Source organism: Cyanistes caeruleus, chromosome 4, assembly GCF_971803275.1.
Source record: "Cyanistes caeruleus chromosome 4, bCyaCae1.hap1.1, whole genome shotgun sequence".
Lineage (NCBI taxonomy): Eukaryota > Metazoa > Chordata > Aves > Passeriformes > Paridae > Cyanistes > Cyanistes caeruleus.
In genome coordinates, this window is record NC_141704.1 from 43,755,433 (window position 1) to 43,781,871 (window position 26,439).

At 37.6% G+C, this 26,439-nt stretch overlaps 1 protein-coding gene across 4 annotated transcripts in view; it reads right to left on the reverse strand.

Annotated features, from left to right (window-relative positions):
- The window catches only part of SYT1 (synaptotagmin 1), a 332,112-nt gene that overhangs the window by 93,861 nt on the left and 211,812 nt on the right, over positions 1 to 26,439 (reverse strand). The gene's annotated exons all lie outside the window — the stretch shown is intronic.

Here is a 26,439-nt window from a genome sequence, read left to right on the forward strand (position 1 = left end):
GCTGCGCAGGGAGGTGGTTGAGTCACCATCCCTGGAGGTGTTTAAAAAAGACTTGATGAGGCACTGTGCCATGGTTTAGCTGATAAGATAATGTTGGATCACAGGTCAGACTCAGTGATCTCAAAGGTCTTTTCCAACCTAGTTTATTCTGTGATTCTGTGAGATAATATTTTTAGAATGATGACTCTTATAGGTTCATATGTCTGTTGCCATAAAACTTTTAGAATTAAAAAATGAGTTCAGGATCTAGAAAACTGCCAGAGACAGTGCTGGAGCACTCTGAGAAGCTGGGAAAGATAAAAAAAGCTGGAGCCTGCAACCATACCTTGAAGCCAAAGAGGCTTGCTGAATATTTTTCAAAAACTCTATATACTGGCTGAATATATGTTAAGGCCAAATACTTCCTTGAGAAGGGACAAAATAATCCATGAGGTTCATATTCAACTATGACAAACAAATATGTAGAAGTCTGAGATGACTACTTTCCATCATGTGAACAATTCTGTTCTGTGGTTAAAATGATGCCTTAAGTTTCAGTTTTCATATCTTCCAGATTCTGTACTGCATTCATACATAACTCTGAACTTCATACAAAGTGTTAGCAAGTCCCTCTCACAGTGTAGTTAGACAAGACAATCCTTTTCAGCCTGAGAACCATTGCAGCTTTAGGCCAAAAAAAGTATGAACAGTGAATTGAGGAGAGCGGTTTGGGAGGATGGGACTTCATAACCTGAAGCTGTAATTGGACAATTAACCCAAACATGTAAATGAACCAGAATTTATAAAAGTGTGAAAACTCATGACCCGTCGTCCATCTTGTGTGGAGCCTTGGCCAGGCCCTTGTACTGCTCATGTATCCTTTGAAGGCCTTTTTAACAAATACCTATGTTATTCCTTTAATGCTGTCTAGCCTCTGTTCTAGGTACCCTCTCAAGGCATCAAAAATACCTTTCACTTTTCTTGTGATATCCACAATATATTGATTGCACCTCTAACCTCAATGGATAGACTGTAGGAAAAAAGAACAGTAAAAAAATCTGACTTGGAACTGGAAGTTTCAAAGGGACAAAATATTCCAGTCATATCAATCCCAAGACTCAAAAATCAAGAGAATAAGCCTCAAAAATAATGTAATTGATAGGAAAAATGAATTATGCTTATGTATATTTGATTTTCTTGTTTATTCATTCTTGCCTATACATCTTTGATTTCACTGTATGCAAAGAACACTGGTATTACATACCCTTTTTCAGTTTTTGAACATTTGGATAGATTGTATGACATTTTCCTGGTCTGCCCTGTGAACATGAGAGTCAGTAATGTATTTCAATATTTGAAAGTGGAATCACATTTCTTGCATTCTAGAACTAGTCATGCATACTACATATGAATATTATAAATTCCCACATTAAGTATGAACTTCATTGCCTAGGAAGAAAGAGCTAATTTGCATACCTTTTAATAAAATACTATGCAGGGGTAAAGTCCTTCAAAAGAGGAACAGTTTTGTGAATTCTGACAAGATGAGCTTACAGAAACTCTGTGTTTGCCAATGTTCTGTTAACATATACAACCTTAACACAGGATTCTATTACACAATGACTTAGGATTTAAAGGACAATAGCTACTATTAAAAGATAACAAACATTGGAGTAGTACATCAATTTTCCAGTGAAAGTAAGAACCAGTTTTATTTCTTTCTGGTATTTAATATTAACTTCAAAGCTCTCAAATAGAAACAGCTCATATATAGCAATTTACACCAGTAGATCACAAAGTGTCTAATAAAGGAGGTAGGTATCTGAACTTCCCAGGTGGAGACACTCATACACACAAAATAAAAGTACTTTGGTTAGAACACAGAAAACAGTGTGGGAGCATCGGAGCAGCCAAGTTCATGTCACCTCTGGGTCCTAGGCACCCACCCACGAGTATAGGGAGCTAAGGGCCGGAGGATGTCGTGCACATGGTGCAAGCAAGTGCCTGGGCTGCAGTGGCAACCTTGGATACCACCAGAGGTGGCACCCCCAGTGTGCAATTGTCCTGACTTCAGGGTCTACTTCTTACCTGAAGCTTTAGAAACAATCTTTTTATTTCCTGATAGCCATTTTATTATCCAGCAAACAATACTGTAACCAGAATCCATACACTCAGATGTAGCACTGGATTATAGGCTACCACAAAGTAAACAGAATTCCCTCCTCTTACATACCAAACTGATGAAGCTACCCACTGAAACAGGTCTGCTGTTCCTTAGCTTTGTTGCCAGTTCAGATTTCAATTTCCCACATCATTAAAAAAAACAGGTGAAAGTCTCACTGAAATTTACAGCCTCTCCATGTGAAATCAGTTCAAATGTAAAAATACTTAAAATGTAAAGTACTTCTATTTTGTAAACAATCAAACTCTCCCATAAAGGTATGACAGCCTTTCCTTTAGGAAAAGGAAATCTTATCTTTTGCTTCTATCCATTACACAGCCCAGGAGAGCTATAGTATTGACTTTGAACAGATACTAAGCAGGTTCTTATGTCTGTTTTTATCCAGCCCTTGAAAAGGCCTGTGATGAACTTGCTTCTTTCTGCCTCTGAAGGGTAAGATAAAGAAAGATTAAAAAGACTCTTCTACAGCCTAGAATGTAATATATATATATATATATATGCATTGCATTGCACATGCCCTCTGCTCATTAAAGAAACAGATGTATTCTGCAGTTAAGGATTTAGGGAACAGATAATTTCAAAAAATTATTAATACTTTCAGACATGAAAGTCTTTGTTGGTGTTTTTCTTTTTTTTTTCAAATTGGTTCAACAGGAAGCATTCACATACTTAAGTATAATAAACAGTGAGAAAGACCAATTTTTAATAGGCTGAGGACCTTTTTCATATCTTCAGTGTCCAGAATGATTTACCAAAAATTAATTGCATGGCTGTAGTACTGATAAATCAATTATAAAAACAATCAAGGAGAAAAGCAAAACCAATCTCCTTCTTCCAGAGAGAATTATGTTAATACAATTGCAGTATGTAGGCAGCAATTGACCATACAAGAAGCCATATTTCTTTCTGTGACAGGAATGTCTCTCAAAAAGCATATTTCTTTTGCTGGGCAGTAGTGTACGCCCAGTAAAATCAACCAAATATCTGCATTTTTTGATCTGTTATTTTAAATGTACAGGTAAAACTTTGAACAAGATTCTTTCATTAAATATTATCATTATTAACAGACATTCATTTGTATGTGGGTAGTGCCTACAGGCACTGACTCAGAAAAAATGCCTCACCATATCAGTCACTGCACACAGATCAAAAAAAAAGAACAATCCTGCCTAAGAGGCTTTTCAGTGAAAGGGCCCAAGCCTGTGTGTGGGCACATGCCCATCTTGGTCTGACTGCCCACAAGAGCTGTGCCCTTCCCAACCATCAGCCTACAAGACATGCCCACTGCTGGATCCAGTGAATCCAAGCACATCACGGAGCTCCCCTGTGCACAACCCTTGCTAAATGGCCCTTCTATCTTCTCAACAAGCTCCTCCTAGGATCCTGTCCACCTAGGAGAGGTTCCCTCTCTCTGGAGGGAACCCACGCAGAGTTTGGCAGCTCCACATCTCACCAGTGGCCAAGCTAATGGCTATGGATAAGCCCTGAAACAAAGGACACAGGAAACAAAGTGGCTCTCTTTGCCAGGACCCTCCAAAATAAGTGCCTAAGCTGATTGTACTATTGAGGCACTTGCCGTTTGCCCCAGACAAGACTATACAGTCTTGTCTGGTTTTTTGCATAAATGGTTGTATGGCAAGCACTTTCACACTGAACTTTCAGTGTGAGATTAAATTCCCTGTCCCTAGTCACCATGACTGAAACATCACACATGGTTCATCATTTTTGTTTGTAGGCTGTCTGTAATACCAACATTGGTTCCGTAATACTTAGTGCCACTGTTGCCAGTACAATTAGCATGAGCCACACACATATTCCTGGGGATCCTCAATAAGATGCACTTTTTTGGTGCAGTGTCCTTTTAAATCTGCTAAGACTGCCAGGTAATCGTGGTCTTGGTGCATGGCCAGCAGTGCCTGAAGTGCCCCATACACAAGGCAAGAGCTCAGACCATGTATCAATCATAGAAAGAGGGACAGCAGGGTGCTGGAGCTGCTACTGAGTTATTCCACCTCAGGATGGCTTGGCTCACTGCAGCAGAACTAAGCAAGGCTGGTCATGGTTGTATGTATGCATTTTCCCAAGGGACATCAGACTGTATATCAACAGTATCAATCATGCAGGGGTATGCAGGAGTGAACTCCTGGCAGGCTCTCTGCTCAGCTCATGGCCATGACACTGGTTCATGAGACCGGGGCATAATGCTGTGGGTTCTGCTGCACTGGTTTATGGTGTTTGCCTGGCTGGTCAGGGCAGCTGGGCCATCTGTTCTGCAGTGTGGTCTGCCAGACTGCCTGGGGATGTGTGCTGAAGGACTCAATGGTCCCAGGCTGGTGCCCCAGGCATTCCAACTAAAATCTTCCCATGGCCTCTATCTATTAGCAAAGGTGCTGCTTGGGATATTTATACCATTTTTACAAATTTTGAGAGAACAGACCAGCTCAGCTATCCTGAGCCTCATCCTAGTGCTGGGATGGAAAGACAAACCCATTCTTGTGTCACACCTCATCTCTGCCTCAAAAAAAAAAAAGTGCCACAAAAGACAAATCCCTTTGCTCCTTCCTTGACAAGATAAACTTGCTAAGAAAGCACCACTGGTATGAATGCACACAACAGCTTTTGCAGCTGTCTGCTCTGTTCCACCAGCTATCACAATGATGTTTATAAGAATACATAATATAAAAATACAGTTTTATGGAATCTGGATGTTATTAGATACTTATAGTGATAATACAGAAAAATGAAATTTAATCTGGTTATTCACAGACTGTATACAACTCAAACCCCTCAGACAAAATGTTTTCACCTGGTATTTAATAAAATAGCAGGCTTTGACCTTTTTTTCTCTTTTTATGTGCTCAGTTTCATTTTAAAAGACTGAAGCAAAGAATCTAAACATGGGTTGGGTCCTTACCTTGTATTTTGACCTCCTTTATTTTGCAAGAAGCTATCAGCAGTATCAGAAAAAAAACTGTTTTCAAGGTATGGTTAAGGTTAATAGCCATGTTGCTTTTCTTTTTCAGAAGCTCATTTAGCAGCACAATTATGATGAAGATGATGATGATTGATTACTAACTTGTGTCTTTTTGCACAAAAAACACCATTCCTGAGTGAATAACCATAAATGCTATAATGATCATTAACATTGTTGCAGGAACCAACTGCCAAAGTGATAAATAGATTTGGTTTACATTAGCTACCAGTCTAAAAGCATCATTTGACCTCATTAATCGATCTAATAAAATCTGGAGTCATGCTCCATAAGAAGGAAGATGGTCCTTTTTAGAACAAGAACTCCATGGCTTTTTTTTCTTACCTCCACAATTATAAGAGCTGAAATTTTGTACCACTCTAAGGTCACAATTCTCTCCAAAACACCCAGAGCAAATGCTAGGCATTCAAGCTTGTCTTACTTGTTCAGTCTGGAAGAAATTTAAAGTGCTCCTGGGGGGTATTAAAAGATACCTGCACAAGACCAGTGAATTTCTTGGAAAAGTGGTCAGTTTGCTGAAGGAACCAAGGACACATTTAGGCATAGAGGTCTATAAATTTCATGTCAGTATAATGAAATTGCGTCAATATTATGTGGTTGATGTATAGACAGAGCATTTTAGATCTGTGAAAAGACAAAGCTGCAGACTGCATTTGATGCCTTAATCCGTATTTCCAACATGCTACGGTTTATTTCTTTGCTCATCTTTACATCTGTAAGGTAAACGTGTAACACACTCCTCACTGCTGCTGTACTTCTCACTTTGCCTACCTAGAAATGTTAGAAGTTCATAATTCAGCATGCCTGGAATATGTTTTTTTTCATACTGTGCTTTAGCCTTCTTCTAATTAGCCTAAATAATTAGTTTACATGAGCACTAGTCAGGCCTCATATTCAGCTGGGCCATGAGAGTGCATTATAACTGTTATAGCTGTAACCCAAAGTGATGGTTTTAGTTTCACATTCACATGATGTGGACCTGAAAGAAGCCTGGGGAAGACTGTTTTATAGCTCATGTATCATCCTGAAGGACAGCACATGCTCTTGTACAGTGTGGATTAACAGAGACAGTTTGTACCAATATTTTTTTGGTGGACTTGTTAAGTGAAAACAACCACTGTCAGTATGTCCCTTAAGAGAGCAACTCTCCCTAAAAATCTCACCTACTATTTTGATCGCCCTTTCAAAAAAAATGATGTAGTAGAGGGTGAAGTATGACGGTGCAAAGGACAGCTGAGGAGCCATGAACAAGAAGACTTTTCATCAACCTCTGCATTTTATTTGGTGATTGCTGCTGATTCTAAAATTCAGCAATGTTGATAATGGGAACCAGAAATCTGTTCTCCCCTCTGATTTTTAGCCTATAGTTGAATTATTTCCTACACAATACCATGGCTTATAGCATGAATTAGAAATGCTGTCATAAATTAAAGCTTCTGGCTAGCTGAAGGAATTTAATCTAAGTCTCCCCATTTCCTTGAGGAACACTCCAACTATGAAATTAATATATTAAGTTTATATATATTAGGAGTAGTGAGCTGTGATACCAGTTTAATATCAGAAGACCCAGCCTTGTTTTACGCCTACCCTCATTCACCCAATGAGTTAAGTGGACAGGTGAACCAATCTGCTGCTCTGAGATAGGCATTAGGGATTTCAGATGAAAAACCTCAATTACAAATCCCTGTACCTGGCTTGCTGCTGGACAGCCAGCCTGGGAGGCTTTTCATTGTTCTAAGAGCCCATGACTCCCACCTGTGCTGAGTCTGAAGGCCAGCCATGTAGGCTGCAAGGTTTTCTCAAATCACGTCAGTCATTCTTCCTGGATATGACAGAAATAAATAAATTCCCTCTCTCGATACCAGACTCCACCTTTGATTACTGCATTAGGTGTCAGTTTTGCCTCATGCTGCCCAAATGAAAAGCAGACACATTCTGGGCATTTACATGCCTTGTGGGATCTGGTTGTATGAACTCAGTTCACAAAAAGAGCATCTTTTCCTCCGTCCTATCGACCCTGACTGTGCTCAGCACAGATTGATCCTACGAGTACATCTAGAGCAGACTTTTTGCACAAAGTGAAGCATTCCTGTAAGGGCACATTGAAAACTCAATGCTGAAATGTCACAGCTTCTAATTGGGAAGAGAATAGGAAATGGAACAATATGCCAGGCCTGAAAGTCAATTAGTAGACATTCTTGTTTGATTTTGCTGCAGAAAACAGTCATCAGGGTCTGACTCTAAAGTTCTATACTAGACTTGAATCTACAGTCCTTTGGTTGACACCATTCCATGTTCACTGCTTATCCTTGAATTGCTTTCTGAATGATTTGTTAGTTGCATTGTTATGTGCCTTTTAAAAATGGAAGCCAGCAGGCTTAAAGGTCACAAAGAATGCCACTAAACCTTGAGAGCAATGAATTTAACACCACACCCTGTAACTGTGTACACTCCTCTCCTGAGACTGGCATACATTTAATCACAAAATAAATTTTTCAGTCTAGTAATATTTTGCTCCAGTATTTACAGCCAACCTTAGCAGCTGTTCTTGATGAACACATTTTCTTACTGCTATTTAAAAGCCACTGCATCCCCTCATTTTCAAGAGTTCATCCCACTTACTAAAATCATTTAATTAAACCCTTTTCTTCTTACTGGATTAATTTCATTGCTGCTAATCAAAGAGACTGAAAAAAAAGATCATCAGATCTTAACATTAGAGGCACACAGCACAGTTCTTGCTACTGTCTCTATATAAGTACATTTTTAATGGATTTGAAGTGATTAACCTCTGGTTTGGCCAGAAAGAGAAATAAAAATTGGAAAGGAAAGCCAGGGAATACCTAGGAAAAATAATCACTCCTGGAATTAAAAGTCAGTCTGCTGAAATCAAGGGTCGTGTTTCTGATGACTTCTGTCCAGTGAGTTTTCTGTCCCAGGTTTCCAATTCCTCCGGCAAGTACTCTGCCATTAACTAAAGAAGCTCTCTCTTAATAAGAACTTTGCAATAGCTGATCAACCATTGTTTCAAACCTATACACCACCAGTAATGAACAATTAATCCTCCGCCTCCTCAGAACTGAGTTAAGCTTCGAACAGAAAGCGAAAAGCAGCAGAAGAAAATGGGCTCTGTGAAGCATGAAGAAATTAAAATAAAAAGATGATAAAGAAAATAAACATTAATGGTAGATGAGCAATCAATAAAGTCCAAAGCTTGCAAAGATTGCCTTGGAAACTAAGTGCTCTAAAGGAATTTAAATAAGTATAAATGGAATCTCAGAAAGATTTATTTAAGAGTGAATTAATTCTTCAATGTATTTTCCTTTTTTTTCTTTCCTTGCATGACTGTCTCTTAGGCTACTTCATTTTCTGCATATGGTGCCACAGGACAATAACAGATTTATCTCTAAGTTATATATGTTCTCCCATAGTGATTATTCCAGCAAGCAAAACGTTAACACATTGAAATTAATGCAAATGAGATAGGGGTTTGTTATTGGCTGAAAGTGCTTCAAAAAAGACTAATAGTGATACACAGATGCAACTTTGCATCTGCAGTCTAATTAAAACTAATCTAATTAAATATGGTGCATCTGCAAAGCTGCTTGAGCACTGCAGAGAACACACAGAATTCCTTTTATAGTTGGACAGAGCCTCCAAGAGCCAGTGTGTCTGCCATTTCACTTCATTTGGAACCATTTTAATAGCAGGTGAGTAATCAGCAAATAAATTCTCCATGGCTGCTTTGGAATTGTTCACTCAGAGAGGCAGCGATAATGTATCCATAGATACAGCACAACAGCAATGGAGGCCACATAGAGGCAATGTCCTTTCATTATGCAAAACGATACAGCTGGAAAAAAGAAAAAAGCTTGAAGCCATAAGTCATCCTTTAGCCTCACTTATTAAGGAAGAATTCTACAAAAAAACACTTTCAAATGTGTTACATTAGTGATGTGAGTTGTTCACAGCAAAATCAGACATCATCAAAACTTCCTCCCGTCTAGCGATTCCTTTAAAAATATTTTTTTTCCCCCCTGGCAAATAAACATTCCACAGACATTGTATCCAGTAAGAAAACTTCCTGCTCTCAACTGAAATTCCGCCATAAGCGGTTCTAGATCTAAAACGGCAACAAGGTAATAAAATAATGTCTTCCCCTCTCAAAAAAATTAGGTAAGAAATTTCATGTTGGAAAACTGTCTTAAAATATGTAGACCAGTTATAGTCACAGGAAAGAAGATCAAATGAGGACAAATCCTAATGAAAAGAAATTGTCATCACAACAGACTTCTATATGGTATTTTAGAAGAAAAAAATACTCTGCATTCCCACCCTAGAGAAATAGATAATATTATAGATAATAGAGAACTGTCTTGACCTACTACAACCTAAAGCAACTATGTTTGTTGAAAGCTAAAGAGAGAAATGTATGGTGCTTGGCAGGAATCTGAATCCATGCAGAGTAGAGGCCCTCCAGATCTCATAGTTTTTCCTCTTTAATCCTTTTTCAAGGCTCACCAGATTACCAAAATGTTAAATATCCATATTAATATCCATAAAATGTTGAATTGCTATATGTCCTTGACTCTGTGGGGCATTGCTCTGGCCAATTCTCCATATCAGGCCACACTTTGTATTAGAACAGATTCATGGAATGAGGGCATGCAAAAACTACTGTGGATATGACACTCTCCTAGAGGTCAGCAAATTGAGCCTTACAACCATTTTAGATTAAATATTCACTGTGTGAAAAATGAAATTAGGCTTGGGAGTAGAGCTCTGAAGCCTTCTCTTTCCTCAGCTGGAGCCCTAAGCAGTGAGCCATTTACCCCATATAAGCCAGGGGCTAAGTCACTTCTCCCACAGAACAGTGTTTTTGAGTCCCTGGCTCTCCCACAGAGGATTTCTGTGCCACCCTCAGTGAGACAGATGAGTAATGCATTCTCCATGCAGTCTAACCTTCAGGCTATTGGCTTTCCTCTCTGTGGGGTGAGATACATGGGTTTAAACTTGTTTAGGCTAAGATGCAAGCCATGTTCTTCCTCATCTCCTGGCAGTGCTTTAGTAACTATTCCTACTACAAAATAAAACTGGTGACAACACTCGGCATTTCCCTTTCCTTCTTCAGCCCCACTGTAGTCCCACTACATCCAAGGATGAAAATACAACCTGCAAGTAAAAGAACGATAGATATGGCAAGCAAGTCCCATAGGGAAAATTGAGTTTGCTGTTTGGAAAAACATACATAGAGGGCTCTGTTAGGAAAAAGAAATCATAAATGATGAAAAGTCTCCAAAATGGCCCATTAAAGTAATTTTCTTTGCTGCCTGATAAGTAGAGCTCCAATTTGAGTCCTTTCAGTTATAAATAATTACATTAACTTCAGCAAAACTGTGCTGAACAATGTTTGTAGGATTATGTCTTGAGGACAACTTAGTAATACACAGGGAAAAAGCATTGCATGTTTTTGAGAGCATTCCTTTAACCTAGGAAAGATAAGAACGGTGATTTATATAAAAGGGATGCTTTGCTAAGTCATAACTAATTTTCAGACTGATATTGCTAATCAAATAGTAATTTTCATGGTATTTTTCTATATCCCAGTGTGAAATTTACTCCATTTTAGAAGCTTGCAAAAGGCATTTTTCACAATACAAAACCTGTATTAAGGTGAGGTTTGTGTTGCACAGGCTATCACAGAGGCCCATGCAACAGAATGAATACTCCCCTCTGTGAATATGTGCACTGAAAGTTAGCAGCACCATGCAATACACTAAAAATCCTCAGGGTAACAGAGACTTCTAAAATAAAAAGGTTTTTTTCTCTTAAATATATAACACGAAGAAAAGTTGAAAACAAAAAGTGTTCATACAAGGAAAATTTTATTCAGATCTAAATTTTCTTGCTGTATTTCATAATGTATCTTGACGAATTGTACCACACCTCGAGAACTGTGTTCTTTTTTGAGTCCCTTGCTTCAAGTCAAGAAAGACATTGAGACACCAGAGAGAAGGGCAATGAGGCTGGTGAAGGGTCTGGAACTCAAGTCCTGTGAGGAGTGGCTGAGGGAGCTGGGATTTAAGGGGCAAGAAGGCTCAGAGCAGACCCTATCACTCTCTACAACCACCTGAAAGGAGGCTGTAGCCAGGTGGGGGTTGGTCTCTTCTCCCAGGCAACCAGAACATGGCAAGAGGAAATGGCCACAAGCTGAGCCAGGGGAGGTTCAGGACTTCAGGAAGAATTTCTTCACTGAAAGGGTTGTCAAGCGTTAAAAGGGGCTGCCCAGGGAGGTGGTGGAGTCACCACCCCGGTAGTCTTTAAGAAACACTTAGTCTTCTTTAAGAAACACTTGGCACCTAGTGCTATGGTTTAGTTGACAAGATGGTCAAAGGCTGGACTCAATGATCTCGGAGGTCTTTTCCAACCTAATCTTGATGATTTTATCATGGTATCATATATTGCCTAAGGAATGAAAAGTGAACTGTGAAATGCATTATTTTAAAATACACTACAATTTTAATATATGTTTTTATATATTTTAATATACTTTTATATATTTTGATTTCAGTGCAATTTGGAGCTTTTAGAGTGTGATGCATACATGTGGCTGCAATTATATCACATTAAGGACATTGCATTTACTTTTTTATTCTTCTAATGCATTATTTAGTTTACTAATTAGCCGTTATTTATTATTTTTATTTATTATCTTTACTTTTACTCTTGTATTACTTTGATCTCACATTTCTCTTGTGTTCGCTCAGTGTACAGTATTCATAAGACAACCTGCTTTTATAACATATGAAGGCTTTATCATGAGCTCAGCCACCTGTAAAATGTCTTTAAATCAGCACAGAGTTTTAAGTTACCACAACTATAGAAAGGTAATTTATATGTGGTAAAAAACAGTAAAGACACAAGATACAGCAAGATAGAGATTATTTTTAAAAACAACATAGCACATCTGATGGAAAGTTTCTAACTTCTAGAGTTTGAGTCAATTATACCGGTGAGTGCCAACACTTAATAAAATTTGGATCTAAACCTTGTGTTGCCTTTTCAATAATTTTAATAACTGAGGAATCAGGCAAAATAATATTGTCTTGCCAAAATTATCTCAGAAAGAAATCTGCCAAAATTTGCCTTACTTTCTGATTGCTGACATAGCATATTACTCTATAATACAGCAAAATTAGGGTTTGTTGGGTGAAATCTCAAAAAGGGCTTCCAGAAACCAGAAGATAACCTCTGCTTATTTTGAGATGACTGCTTCTAATCTGACTTGTCACAAACTCCCAGATGAGCTAGGTGATGAGGTGCATGTCCTTGAGCTGAGGGAAATGAAGTCCTCATTAATATTCCTTTTCAGTGGAGCTTCAGAGCCAAAGGTGTGCTTATATACAGGAACACTATACTATATGGGAAGGGCAGTTGGCAGAGCTAAAAAGAGGCTGATAGGTTTAATTGTTAGGGTGAAAAATAGTCCTTTAATAAAGATAAAGTTTTTGTCTTTGTCACCTGAAATAGGCAGTGCTCTTGGAAGGTAGTATTTTTTTGTGCTGTGACTAATATTAAACCCATCTCAAATCATAAATAATTTATGTTGGCAGTGTTGTCCCAGGAGAGACCACTAATGTAAGCAAAGCTAGTTCTATTTATTCAGGCACATCGTGGTAGAGGTGACACTTGATGAAAGAATAAATCCTTCCCTGGAGCAAAACTAAATGCCATTTACCTCACTGCCAATGGCTCAGAGATCTAGCATCTCTGCAGTGGTTTCCAAAAACTCAACCACTGAAGAGATCAAAATGCCACCCCAAAATAAACCTTATTAAATGACTCTCTAGTCATAGTATTTTAACTATGGCAAACATGAAGACTGTATTTTTTGATCAATAGTCCTTTTATCCCTTCATGAAAGCAGGCTCTGACAGGGATAGCTCTCACAAGTGGCTAGGAGTTGTTTAATTGGCCTCACACGCCTTCAAGTTGAGCCAGCTTCTGTCTGGGAACAACCTCCTGTAAGCCAGCACTGCAACCAATTTTCCTTTGGCTTCCCTCTAAACTTGGCAATGCTGTGATTTATCCTGGCTTGTCTCGATTGTTGATCCCTATCTAAGGTCACACACCATTTTGCTGACTGCCACTAACATTGCAGGGTCATACACAACACACTTTCTGTCTCTCCTTCTGAAAATGTTTCTTGTCCAGCCAGTAGCGCAACTAGCAGCAGTTAGAAAATGCTTGAGCAGGGATGTGAGATTTCTGGATCATGGTTCAGTGCAGGAACATTCAGCATATTCAAGGAATAAAGAAATATTCTTTACAGGAATGTTCTTAGTCTCAAACAAAAAAATAATAGCTAGTCCTTTCCTTATAACTTCTGTACATTTAAAAAAATTTATAGTTTCTGTACATTAGTCCAGAAGCTACTAAAGAAATACACGTCAGTTCAGTTTGCTTTGCTACAATGTTAGCTAAAAGCTTTCCAGTCCTTCTTAGCAAACTCTGTGTGAAGTAAGGGGAAAAGTAGACAAATATTGGTTTACATTTATTCTTTTTCATCAAAAGTATCCTATGTCAGACAGTCTAGAAAACAGAGCAGAGACTAGTATTGTCAGGAAGCCTTAAGCCTCTCAGCCATATGTCAAAAAACATTTCAGAGGCTTTAACTCTCCTTCTTCCTCCTGTAATGGTATTCTCCACAGAAGTCAGCATGACAAAACTGCTTTATTTCTGGAGAGGCAGGAGGTGTAAATGAGATGAGAAGACTCTGTATGATGAGGGAACCAGGAAAAAGGAAGGAAAGGAAAAGAGGCAGTAGATGAAAGAGACTGGGAAGAACTGGAGATGTAAGTCACAAATTGATTATCATTTACTTGCAGACCACAGACGTGACCTCTAATACTTACAAGTCATACATCCTGTCAACATGCTTTGCAATAGTAATTTTCAGAGTATCAGACATATTGATGTGGAGATTGTGAAGACACACACTGTCATTATTGCATACCTGTTTGGTGGAAGCAAATGCAGTACCTTCTTGGAGACATCACTGATTATTACTTTTTTTAGAAAAGGCAATTTTACATTCACCTAGCATCAGGACAGGAACAGATATATTTTATAGGTCTCAGTCCTCTACTCCTAAAATGTGGGTACAAACTCTTTTGCTGCATAAAATATTGTGACAAATAGCATTGCTTTGGTGTATCAGGAGTTCTCACTGACAGTTCAGTCTGCTACTGGCTCCCAACTCATGGTATGACAATGCTGTATGAGTAACAGAGTTCTGTAATAAAACATCCTGATAATTCAGGTCTATTAAGTTATGTCTGTGAACTGGATGGTAAGGCCACACCCCAACAATATTTATTTTAGTTCTATGTTGATGTACGTGTATTACAGCTTGTCTTCACCTCTTACAAAAAAACCCCAAAAAAACTAAAGCAAAATAAACTTTTAAACAGAGAGGCATTGAAGCTTCTGCCAATCTATGAAAAGTGATGTATCTCAGCATATAGGACTGATTCAAAGTATCCTAGCACTTTGAGTCCCCTGATACCAGGAGGAAGATTACAGAAGTCTGCCCAAATAGAGGCACTATCAGTGCTGTTGCAGGCAATCCTGTAATTCTGTCTGCAAGGACCAAAGCATTGCTGGGGTCCAGTCAGTGAAAAAATCTTGAACCCTGTAACAATCTGATGCTGACTTTAAAATGCTTCTGAGTGCCACTCAATGCTAAAAGAAGGGAAGAATTAGTGAAGCATCACATCCAACTCATTGCTACAACACTACAGTACATCCACCAAAGAACTGAACCGAGCAACTGAACACTCATGGATGACCTAAACACAGGAGGAAGCTGAACAACATCATCTGCCAGTATCCTGGATCCATCTCAGGCACAGAAAGTGGTACCATGGCGGCCTGCTTCCTCCTGAGCACTAATGCTGGGGAACAGCAGCGGTGACATGCTGATGGAAGGGCTGCTGTACTTTGGGGGAAACATAAAACAAACATCCTCAGCTTTTTTGGTGATGAGAGATCTCCCGGGATTTTCCCTAAAGGACTGTAATGCCTTACAGCCCCATCCAACTCTCATTAAACTAAATGGAAACAACCTCAATCACATCTGTGGAAATTGGATGTTTGCTGGGTTGGCTCAAGTCCCAAGTGAGGTAATTACATTCTTCCAACAGCTTCCATTGGAAAATTTCAGTGTGTGTGTCCCCTTCCCAAATGATCTCAAAGTAGCACTCTACTGATCATTTAAACTAAACAACTGCCCTAAATGCTCTTTTTTTGACAACCATCATGAAAATGTGTGCTGTGATAATAGGCCATGTGAAAAGTGGGTACAACTCTCAGCAAGCAGCCCACTAAAATAAAATGGAAGGTAGAAGAATCACACTGATATTTATGAAGGTCTGAAAAGAAATTTGCTCTTACCACTACATGTGTGTGTGACGCGTCTCTAAAATTACACTACTTGTAGAGTTACAAACTTTTAATAAAATTAATAGTTTAAACTAAAATAACCATAGCAAAAGTAAATTTAATTTACATTAAAATAAGAATCAGTGTAGCAGTTCATCATGTAAATTACAGGATGCATTAGAAATGTTATTTACAATTTTGATCCTCCAAACCACTTGTGTGTAACAAATTTAATTCGATGCACCATGCAGGAGCTTAAAGGTTAGTACACATTTAAATACTTTACCAGACTAAACCTTTAGAGATTCTGAAACCTGCTGTGTAGCATTTCAATACCTGGACTCAGCCTGCATACCCATGCTACACTTGCTGGCTGGCTCTATCAAGAAAGAATGCAATCCTATTGTCTTTCCAGTTATTTACAGGAGAGGTGCAGGTCAGTCAAGGAAAAAAGACTTGGAAACAAGAAAAAATTTCTTCACCAATTTGCAGTTGTGCTGCACTGTAGGGTTCTTGCTTATATAACCCTTATAGGGTCATAGCTTTGCTATGCCTTTAGGGATTTGGTATCACAAATTATTTTATGTAATGGTGACACAATTTAGGAGTTTTGTTTGTTGTTTTTCTGTTCTTTTTCTAACAGGAATTACCAGGATAAATATTTGGTTCAACAGAATAAAATGCTTCTTGTCATTATCTTTACAAAATCATTGATAGTTTTCTGAGAAGTAGTAGTGATGTTGGACCTGTGATCTGTGCATTCTGCAGAATCAAAGCCCAGCTGTCAGTAGGTTCCTAACAAAAATGAGCCATTGAAAATCAAGGATGTTGCACAGTTTAAACACTTCAGTTCATGCATTAACTGAATAGAAAAGAGATTGTTGTAATTAGTTTCTCTTTTCCATTTTGTCGCTTCCTATATTCCTCTTGCATGCCTGTATACATATCAAGAAGAGCATTGTGCAGGAACATTTTTGTACTATACAGACACTGTTAAATAAATGCATGGCTGTTTCAGAATGGTCAAGTCCATGTTGGCATTTCTTCATGCTATGTTATCGCTGTGACCCGAGTTCAAGGGAGCATTTTTTATCCATTGGTCCTCTCCACACATCATACTATTTCCCACTGTCTTGGCCACCTCACTGTCCTCAGACTTAAACCTCATCAATAAATATTTCATGAGGCAAGCAAATTTAGTAACTGGTATTCTGGAATAGTTTCCTATAAAGTGATTTCTACCACTGACTTGTAATCTAAAATTGATATGCTAGGCTGAAATTTATGAATAGTAAGCTTGCTTTATCTTTGTCTGTTCTCCTTCCCTTGCTCATACTGCAAGGAAATTTGTACCCAAGGCATATAATGAACAAATAGACAAACAAACAAAACAACTGGCTCCAGGGTGGAGACCTGAAATGCCATACTGCAGCTTAAAGCACATGCTTGATGAAAATGAGTCCTGAGGTCTTAGGAAACATGATACAATAGCTGCTTTGGGAGGAAACGTGAGTTTGATATCTAAAGAATAAACAAGACTGAATACTGGGTTAACAAGTATTTTGTGTGTGATGATTTTTCATGTGAGTTCTGGCTAGGAGAAAAGTGTTAAGAAATACATAAATGAAAAAACAGAAAGAGAATAGAAAATCCATTGAAATCTGGTAAGGAAGAAAGGACCATAAAAGTATCTATAAGAATGGTGTAAAAATTGTTGAACATTGTTAACTATGTGAAGAATGCATTTCCTCTCTATGCCTGATCTAGGGTTTCCTCCCTAGGGATACCTAGGGGTACATATGCATTATGGTCCTGAAAGAGGCCTAGGAGAAAGCAAGCTTCTGATGTGGAAAGGACTTCCAAACCAACTGGCAGCTCATCATCACGCTTCCTCCCTTCTCCCTTCCCCTTCCAGGACCTGACACCCGTACTCCCCTGTGTCAAAGAGATAGTTTGTGTGGTTGCCTCAAACTGACAATAAAGGAGCTGCCAGCCAAGACTCAGGAGTATTGTTCAGGCTGCAGCCTAAAATACCTGAGCTTCAGGTCTTCCTGAGACTAAAGGAAACCAAGGGATGATGCTGGAAAATTTGGATCTCTCTTTCCTATTGGAACAGTTAAAAAAGAAATGTGGGATTCATGTTCATATTCTGTAGCCTTGTGAGATATTTGTTTAAGCGCAAGGAGCCTTAAATACCTGGTTTTTTGCTCATTTTGTCCAAAGGCATTTCACAGCAAAATGCATATACTGTCCTTTAGCCAGGCCTCTAGTCCAGTGAGTTCTCTTCATCAGATTGTACATTGATAGAAGAGACTGAAACAATTGCTCTCCAAGTGAGAGCAATCAGGTCTCTAAGCTCTGAGAAAGTGTTTTAAGGCTGTGAGTCTCCCTGTTAAAAGGGCTTAACCTAGAGGCCCTCCTAGATATCAAAGTATGTGCCATCAATACCATTGCATACACCAGTTTTTCCTTCTGGATAAACCTGGGCCTCCTATTTCTATGTCATTCTGAAGAGGACCAATGCATTTAACTCAGATCTGTAAATTCAACTTCTAGAGTCTGATTCTTAAAAGCTAAGTGTAGAAAGCCTAATAATTTCTGGAGTTCCCTTTTAAGATGTGGGTTGAAATGCCTTTCCCATCTGAAATGATTAACTTCCTCATTCATTTTGGTGGCTTCTCACTGCAGTAGGAAAACAGTGCCAGGTACAGTACTGAAACATGCCCCCAGATTATATAGGGGCTGTGAGCAAATTAGGGAGCTCTCGGTGAAGTTGGTAATTAAGAGTAGATTCAGATTCTGAAATCTGCACAGGAGTAGGCAGATGGCTTGTTCAGCTGCCAGCTGGAAGTCAGCCTTCATGAGGCAGTCATTCACGTTCAGCACCACAGCTTCTTTCTATGGAGTTAGAACAAAATCTTCCCATATCAAGATTCTTCTGAATATTTGAGGCTACTTCCATAGCTCTTGCAAAGTGGCTCCACGTTCTGGAAGCAGAACTCATTTCAGATCTAGAACCATTCAAGAACTTGCTTGGCATAAAAGACAAGACTAAGAAAGATAAAATGAATGTATGAAAGGATGCTGTGTACCTACAGTACTCCTGAGAGCTCCTCTTGGTAGTCCGTGTCTTAGTTTTTCACCCACCTTGGCATATGGCACTGATGACCAAGTATTTTAATTAACATATCTATGCTATATATTAATAATATATAGTAAAGGCATTCTTGTGTCATTTAAAAAATGTTGAACACTTAAAAATCATATTAACCAAAGTAAGGAGGGTATTATATATTCATAATCTCTCAGAGAAGGCTTTAGTTTGTGCAGTTCTCAGCAGCAAACTCACCCAGTTCTAAGCACAATAGTTAAGAAGAAGAACGAAGAATGACATTCTGTTCTTCAGCTGTGCCAATTTACAACAATTTATCAGAGTAACAGAGGCATTATCAACTCTTGGTTCTCATAAAAATACAAAAGAATATCTTCTAGCTTGCCACAGTGCCCAGGCACAAGTAGCTGAGGTAAGGATGGAATATAAATCTTAACAGTAATTCCTATATTTTCATTTAAAATATTTAAACTATACTTTTTAAAAGAAAATCCACTAACCACAGTCACAGGTGCCTTTTATATTTTATGTCGTACATTGCTGAGAATTAAATGTATTCTCAGTTTTAAATTCAGAACAATTGTTCCATATATTTGTAAAGCAAGATTACAAACAATTATAACAGATAATGTGTAATTCTGTAGGCACTTTATATGCAGGTAAGTTTGAAAAAGGCTAACAAAGACTGTGTTTCTTTTATGCATGTAAACACAATTTTAGTGCACTTTCACACAAAGTAATGAAATTTTAAGATACATTCCCAGAACTGAAAGTAAGCCAGCAACCATGTTCAGTTTTCTGCTTGTAAATTGAATTCTCTACTCAATTTATAAGGTACTGGCACAACTTGACATATCTGTAGTGCAATAAAATACCTACCAGAGTAATTGTAACATATAAAATAATAATCACAGTGATGTGCTAGAGGAGACCCCTGGGGGTAGTCTGACACCCATTGTTAAAATGCCATCACCAAACCAAAGGTAGGTGCTCACCCCTGTTTCTGCTATAGATGAGTTTCATCCCACTGGCTTTTAAAGTTAATCTGAATGTGGTTTTTTGTTTTCTTATATTTTGCTGAAATGTTTTCAGCATCACATGTTTTACAGGAGAACTTGCTTTTCCTTCCCTTCCTTTCATATTGTACAGCTCAAAAACAACTGCTGTTTCTGAAAAGGGTGCTCCAGACACACACAATCAATAATGTATAATTCTGTTTGACACTGAGGTTACCTTCCCAGTGTGCTACTGGCTTAGAGACAGCATTTCCTTTCTGACAGGACAGTGCAATCTCAAGGTGATGCAGAGGAGGACATGGGTTTAGCCTGTGACAGGCTCTCCCTGTGCTGGGGATGGACAGTGCTGCAGCTGCTGCTCTGGTTCAAGCTGTAGGAGCCTGCTCTTCTGATTTCTCCTCTCCTTGGCTTGTCCAAGGAGCCAAGAAAATGGCCAGTGTAGGAATAGGGACCTCCTTCAGACGTGTGTCAGATGCATAGGTTGAGTTTGCATTGATTGGAGGATATTATTTCCCTGCCCATGGCTGGGGCGTTGCAACTACATGATATTTAAGGTCCCTTCCAACTAAAACCATGCAATGATTTTATGTAACCTCCTGGCAAGCATGTGTGCTTGCCAGTGCTCGATCCAGCTACGATCTGCAGCAGCAGCGCTTCTAGGTCATGCTAGAGCAGCTTGTACTTCTAACAGCCTGAGGTTCCTCGCTCAGTCCTGTATGAGGATCAAACTGGCAGCTGTCATGAACCCAAAGGTTTAAGGAGAGTACATGTTAAGGGGAGCCTTTCAGAAGGCATATGAAAAGAACTCATGGATTGTAAACTGTAATAATGTAAAAAAAAAAATAAAATAAAAAAATTCTGCATGACAGAATCAATCATTAAAATATTGATGGAGTATAACTCAGTGGGATCTTAGACCACGTGCTATTCCTTCCAGACAAGGATTTCCATCTGCTTCATGAGTTTTTACTTCCATTCTTCCATCCCTCAGTATCTATAGACATTTGGTATTTAAAAGCTGTATTTTCAGGATTCCTCAGTTAAAGCAATCAGAATATGCCGGACCCCTAATCACAGCATTTTCATACTGTGAATTTATAAAATAACAGAGTTGAATTGTTTTTGTCTCACGATATTTGTGTCTTCTGGATGTGTGTGGGTAGTATTTTCAACCTTTCCCCTATCAGCAGAAGGTCTAGAAGTTTTAACATTAAAAATAAAAGAGATGAAGTTCCCATCTACACTCTGGGACTGGGGGTTCAGGGAGAAATCAAAGTAATCTGATATTTGCATTTAAATTTCTATATTTAGAAATAATGGGGCTTTTTTTTCCCCATCTAATATTCTGCTGTAATAGCTCTGTCTTGTACTTCTGCATTCCAAAACAAATCCTTATTTCTGTTTTTCCCTGTTTCTTCTGCAGTGTAAAGGTGTATATATTTTCTTGGCATGAGTAGGTGCAAATGATTTTGTGACAGGATGGGAGACAAGAAGACTTGAACTCATGCCCTCCTTCCTCCAGCACTGCTCTTCAGACTTCCCTGAACACCAAGAAACTTCTTTATCTTCTCTGAATCTTTCCATACAAACATTCTTTGCCAAGATACCAAAATGGATTTGCCAATGTCTGACTGTTCTTAAGCTGAGAACTCTGCTTATTGTTTAGATAAATCTATGTGCATGCACACATAAACATATGTATACATAGTCCTCATTTCTACAGGTGTCAGCTACTACTCAAGATGATCTCTGAAGCAGAAACTCATTTTTTTCTGGCTAACCTAAGATATTAGGCAATGACTAACACTGGCATGCCTACAGCATTAATCCAGTTTCTAAATCTGAAAACATTCTATTATTGGCATTTTGTATTTTTTTTTATTAACTTACAAAATAATGTGCCATCTCCTCCCTCTACCAGTGACACCTGTGCTCCGGGAAGCATTAGGAGAAGCCTAATGAATTAATTTTCTGCAAATGATGAAACTGTCAGTTTATAAAAACTAAGTTTCAGAAAGATCCCATGAACAAAATCTTCAATCTTCTAATAACAGACATAATCTGGTACTAACTCCTTGATAATCTTGATGCCACATACAAATGAAAAAGTAAGAAATTAACTTTATTGTCATTTATAGAGGACAATAAGCACTTTTAATACACCTCAGCTGGTCAATCAAGAAAGGCAGAAGAGCAAAACAGCAGAGACTAGCAGGGAGAAAGAAATTATGAGATGTGTCTAAGATGACTGCTGAGTGCTGAAATTTTGACTTAAATGGCTAAATATATAAATCCAGAATTACTTTATTTGCTAAATTACTCAACTATATCTACAACTTGGTAGTCAGCTATTAATATATGATATTATTTAGAATTCAACCAAACCTGAGTCTTACAGTTATTTTTACATTTTTTGTTACAGTTCTCTCTCCAGCCTCCAGTCCCATTTTGTTTTCCCTGTTTTTTTGTTTTTGACTAGTTATTCTCTAGTCCAAGGAGAGGGAAATAAAACTTTCTCTGCAAACAGAATGTGAGACAAGTCTGCACAGAACATCATGTTTTAGCCTGAATTATCACAGAGATTTGAGCTTCAGGTTTTGGAGGATTATCAGTCAATTGTACAAGATGAATCAAATTCAGGGCTTTTGAGCACCAGCAACTGAGGCCAAATGGAGTGGCAAGCCAGCCAAACATTTCAGAATATGGTTTGTATAGAAATGTAACTTTTTGTATAATTACAATGTAAGACAGCAAAGAGCATTGGAAATATGCAGTATCTTCCTCCTATAGAGGTAATGACACTATCTTGGATTCAATGCAATCAGCTATTATAGCTGTTTCAGATTTTACCATGAGCATTAACAGCACATCACTATTTAATCAGATGTATGATGGAATTTTATTGGATTTTGCTGTCTAGTTTATTGGCAGAATGAGGTCTCCTGTTCATAGAGGAATGTGCCCTTAGAAAACACATCAACATAATTTTGATTTCAAAATTATTCAGTAAACTAATGGTAATTTATGTCAATTTTTATTTGTGTATGGTTAGTATCAGTATCTTGACATTTAAAGTCTCCACCCAAAAGCTCTCGGTGCCATTACCACAGTCTTGTTACAGCACACTAAATGTACAGCAGATATTTTCTTAGCCTATAACACAAAGATCCAGATGTAAGAGCACTGAGAAGGAAGAAGGAAAAAACTGATATATCTTACAAAATCTTTTAATGCATTTTGTTTTCAGAAGAGGAAGTGCTGTTTTAGCTGCTTTGTTTCCCCCTTTTTTCAGCTGTTGGATTTACTATATGTAAAATGCAAAATGTAAAAGCAGAGATGGTGCCTTTTTTTCACCTTTTGGTAAACAGATTAAAAATTCTGAAAATTAAAGATAAATATAGATTGAAAGTATAAGAATCAATTAAGTTAGAGTGACATTTATACACAGTTCAGTTATGGAAAAACAACTGTACTGTGATTATGCAAATCAGCCACTCCAAACCAAAATGCAGGGATTTACATAACGGAGAAAAAAAATTCCTCACAGTTATGCCTCAGTAACTTACTGGGTTCTTGCACTTTAATTGTATGACTCATTGTAATAAAATTATCCCACTTGCTTTATCCAGAATGAAATGTATGTTAGGACATTGCCATTCTGAATGATTTGTGTGCTTTTGGAAGCCTACATTCTTATGTCACAAAATGTGGTGTATGTTCTATTTTAAAGAGATAGAAATCAAGGAAAAAACCTCCAGATTTTCTGCTTGTATTGATGAAAATTTTAACCAGGTTTATGCACTGCATTACTGTTCTTGAAATAAATGTATACTGACACATTAGATCCTTTCTTTTTCTTCTTTTCCTTCTATTACATTCATTTTTTTTTAAAATAAGACTTGTGAATACTCAAGAAAACACCAGTATAATTTAAATTTCATTAATTTAAAATGAATTGTATCTTTCAGTTTTGCAAAGTGAACTTTTAATCCTGATACTTTTAGTTAGCTGGTATGTCTAGACTATTTAACTTCTGACATCTGTGTTGTAGAACACATAGCATTTAAAAAAATGAATCTTCTATTATAAGCTACATGGAAGGAACAGTATTTATTCACCTGGATGTACTTTGATGTACCTTTATTTTTGTTATCATGTATTCCCTGATTAGAATGTCGTAATTTCTTTTTTTTAATATAAGCAAGACTTGATACTATATAATTTCTAAGATAAAATAGAAAGAGAATACTACATAAATTAGGCTGTACTATGGCTTGGCCTTTTTAGCACTCAAACCAAGCTGATTGCAGGTGAGTGTTATATATAATATAGTATGTTTTTATGTATAGTATTAAATACTATATATATAATATACTATGTTTTTCATAACACTCTATCCTATTATATACACATCCACTAAATCATGATGGCTTATTTTCCATCTGCAGACATCTTAGGCAGAGGCAACTAAAACATTTAATTATTTATCTCACACATAAACCACAGAGAACTGGAAAAAAAGGTCCTCTTGTAATAAACACTGAGATTTCAAAGTCTTTCCTGGCATGTGGGGATGAACAGACCTTTGGAAGTAAAAATGATACAGCACAAAAACTAAAAAAGAGGCTTGTCCCTCATCTGAAAAGATTAGAGAACTTGCTGTCTGTGCCATACCACTGCCATCTCTAAGATTCAAATCAGGTCTTCAGTTTGAACCTGCTGGTGGAAATTGGGAGTGTTCTTAGACTTCCAAGCATCTGTGCTGTCCCAATGGGGCCTAAGCACCATATTTCTTCTCTCTCTCACAGCAAGAAATCCCCAAAAAGGCACTATATCAACAATTTGGTTTGTACTAATTTACATTCTGCTCTAAGAGAGATTCTAGAAAAAATTTGCAGCCAGCTGTAAGAGGTAAGTCCTGAGAACTTTTCAACCACAATTAATTTTTTTTTTATAATAGGCTGAAAGCACCACATTGACAACTCCCCACTGGCATAAACTGAACAACTCATGAGAAAATGCTATAATCTTCCAACAGGGAAATGAGGTCTCCTCTGCCCTCCTGTCCCCATTATTTTGTAGACATCCTAATTAAACTTACTTGTTTTGTATTTATGTTAGTTTATAAATTAAAAATACATACAGACCTGTATGTACGCGGTCCATTCTTGTAGGATTTATTATTGAGGAAAATGGGCAAAAGAAAGTTATTTGGAATATAAAGTGCTCAAACATGTCAATGGCACTAATTCATATTTAGTATATCAAAAATGTCCCCATGAAAGTCCCTTGCCCCTCTGTAGTACAGCGAACATTCAGCTTTCTTCTTGAAATGGCAACTCCCCCAGTATAGCAGGATGCAGTACTGAACAACCCCAGCATCTGACAGAGATCCTGGGAAGATCCCATCACATCTGCAGCCTCTGTAATAAGAGTGCACAATTGGCAGGCAATTTCTGACTACTTTAGGTTCATTTCTCCAGGACAACACTGCTGCATGATCTTGGATAAGAGACTGGATTTCTAAGATGGAGGCAATATGTTCTGGTGTCACTATCAGCAAAAGGTATGGTATTTTATGAATGATATGATGTATTTCGCAAGAAATAAGGTTTGTCTTATGACCTAATATATTGTTCTAAGTAAGCACTTTCATTATGTAACAGTACAGGCTTTTTTCTTTCACGAAGACATGAAGAAGTTTTAGTCAGCTCAACTTGAAAATATTCTCCAGATTGGATTTTCCACTTGTTTTTGTTTTTGTTTTAAAAAAGTATGCAGCAGGACATTCCAAGTTTCTCTCTATCTACAAACCTTTTGCTACACCCACCAGTTACAGAGTTCCTCATACTGGAAGCCATTCATGCCCTTGCAAAGTTAAAAATAAAATTTAAAAGTAAGAGGATATTTACATAGAAGTCTCACCTATGTTATTTACATAGCATGGTGAAACAAAAATTACAAGACAAATGTTTCAAATTCTGACTGTTTTTCCCTCAATGTCTTTTTTTTTCATTTTTCCTCTTCTTTCTTTTTATGCTTTTATTTTTGTATTTTTATTCTTTAGTTTTGTTTTTCCATGACATCATGAGACAATTTCATTTCAGTATGGTCTGAACTGGACTGCACAGATCACCAAAATAGTGGCACATGAATTTCTTACCTCTATAGCTCCTTAATTCTTGCAAGTGAGAATTTTGAGGGACAGAGCAAAACTGTTTACTATCAGTTTTACAAAAACTGCATCTGCCGTATTACCAAGATCCATTTAGAGATAAAAGAAATCGATTAATATTCTTATTTGTTATCTAACTTTATCAGTCACAGAACACTTCCTTACACAAAGGAAATCCTTCTAAAAATGCAAATTCTTACATATGGTAGAATACTTCCCTGGAAATATTTTACATTTACTTCTCCTTGTAAAGAAGAAATCATTAAACACTGAATGACTCTCTAATGCTTGCTACTAAAATACACACACAGAGCCTTTACCTTCTTATCTATACAAGTGCCAAAATGATCTGCTGTAGCGTGACATCATTTTTCTGTCAGTAACAAAAATATTTTTTTTGTATTGTACAAAATGCCATTGACAATATTGAAGTAGTTGTATATTTGATACCAGTGTATATACAATAAAACATATCAGACAAATTAAAGAACTTCAGTATTATAAACAACAGCGCAAAGTTAATGCTTGTATTGTTTTTTT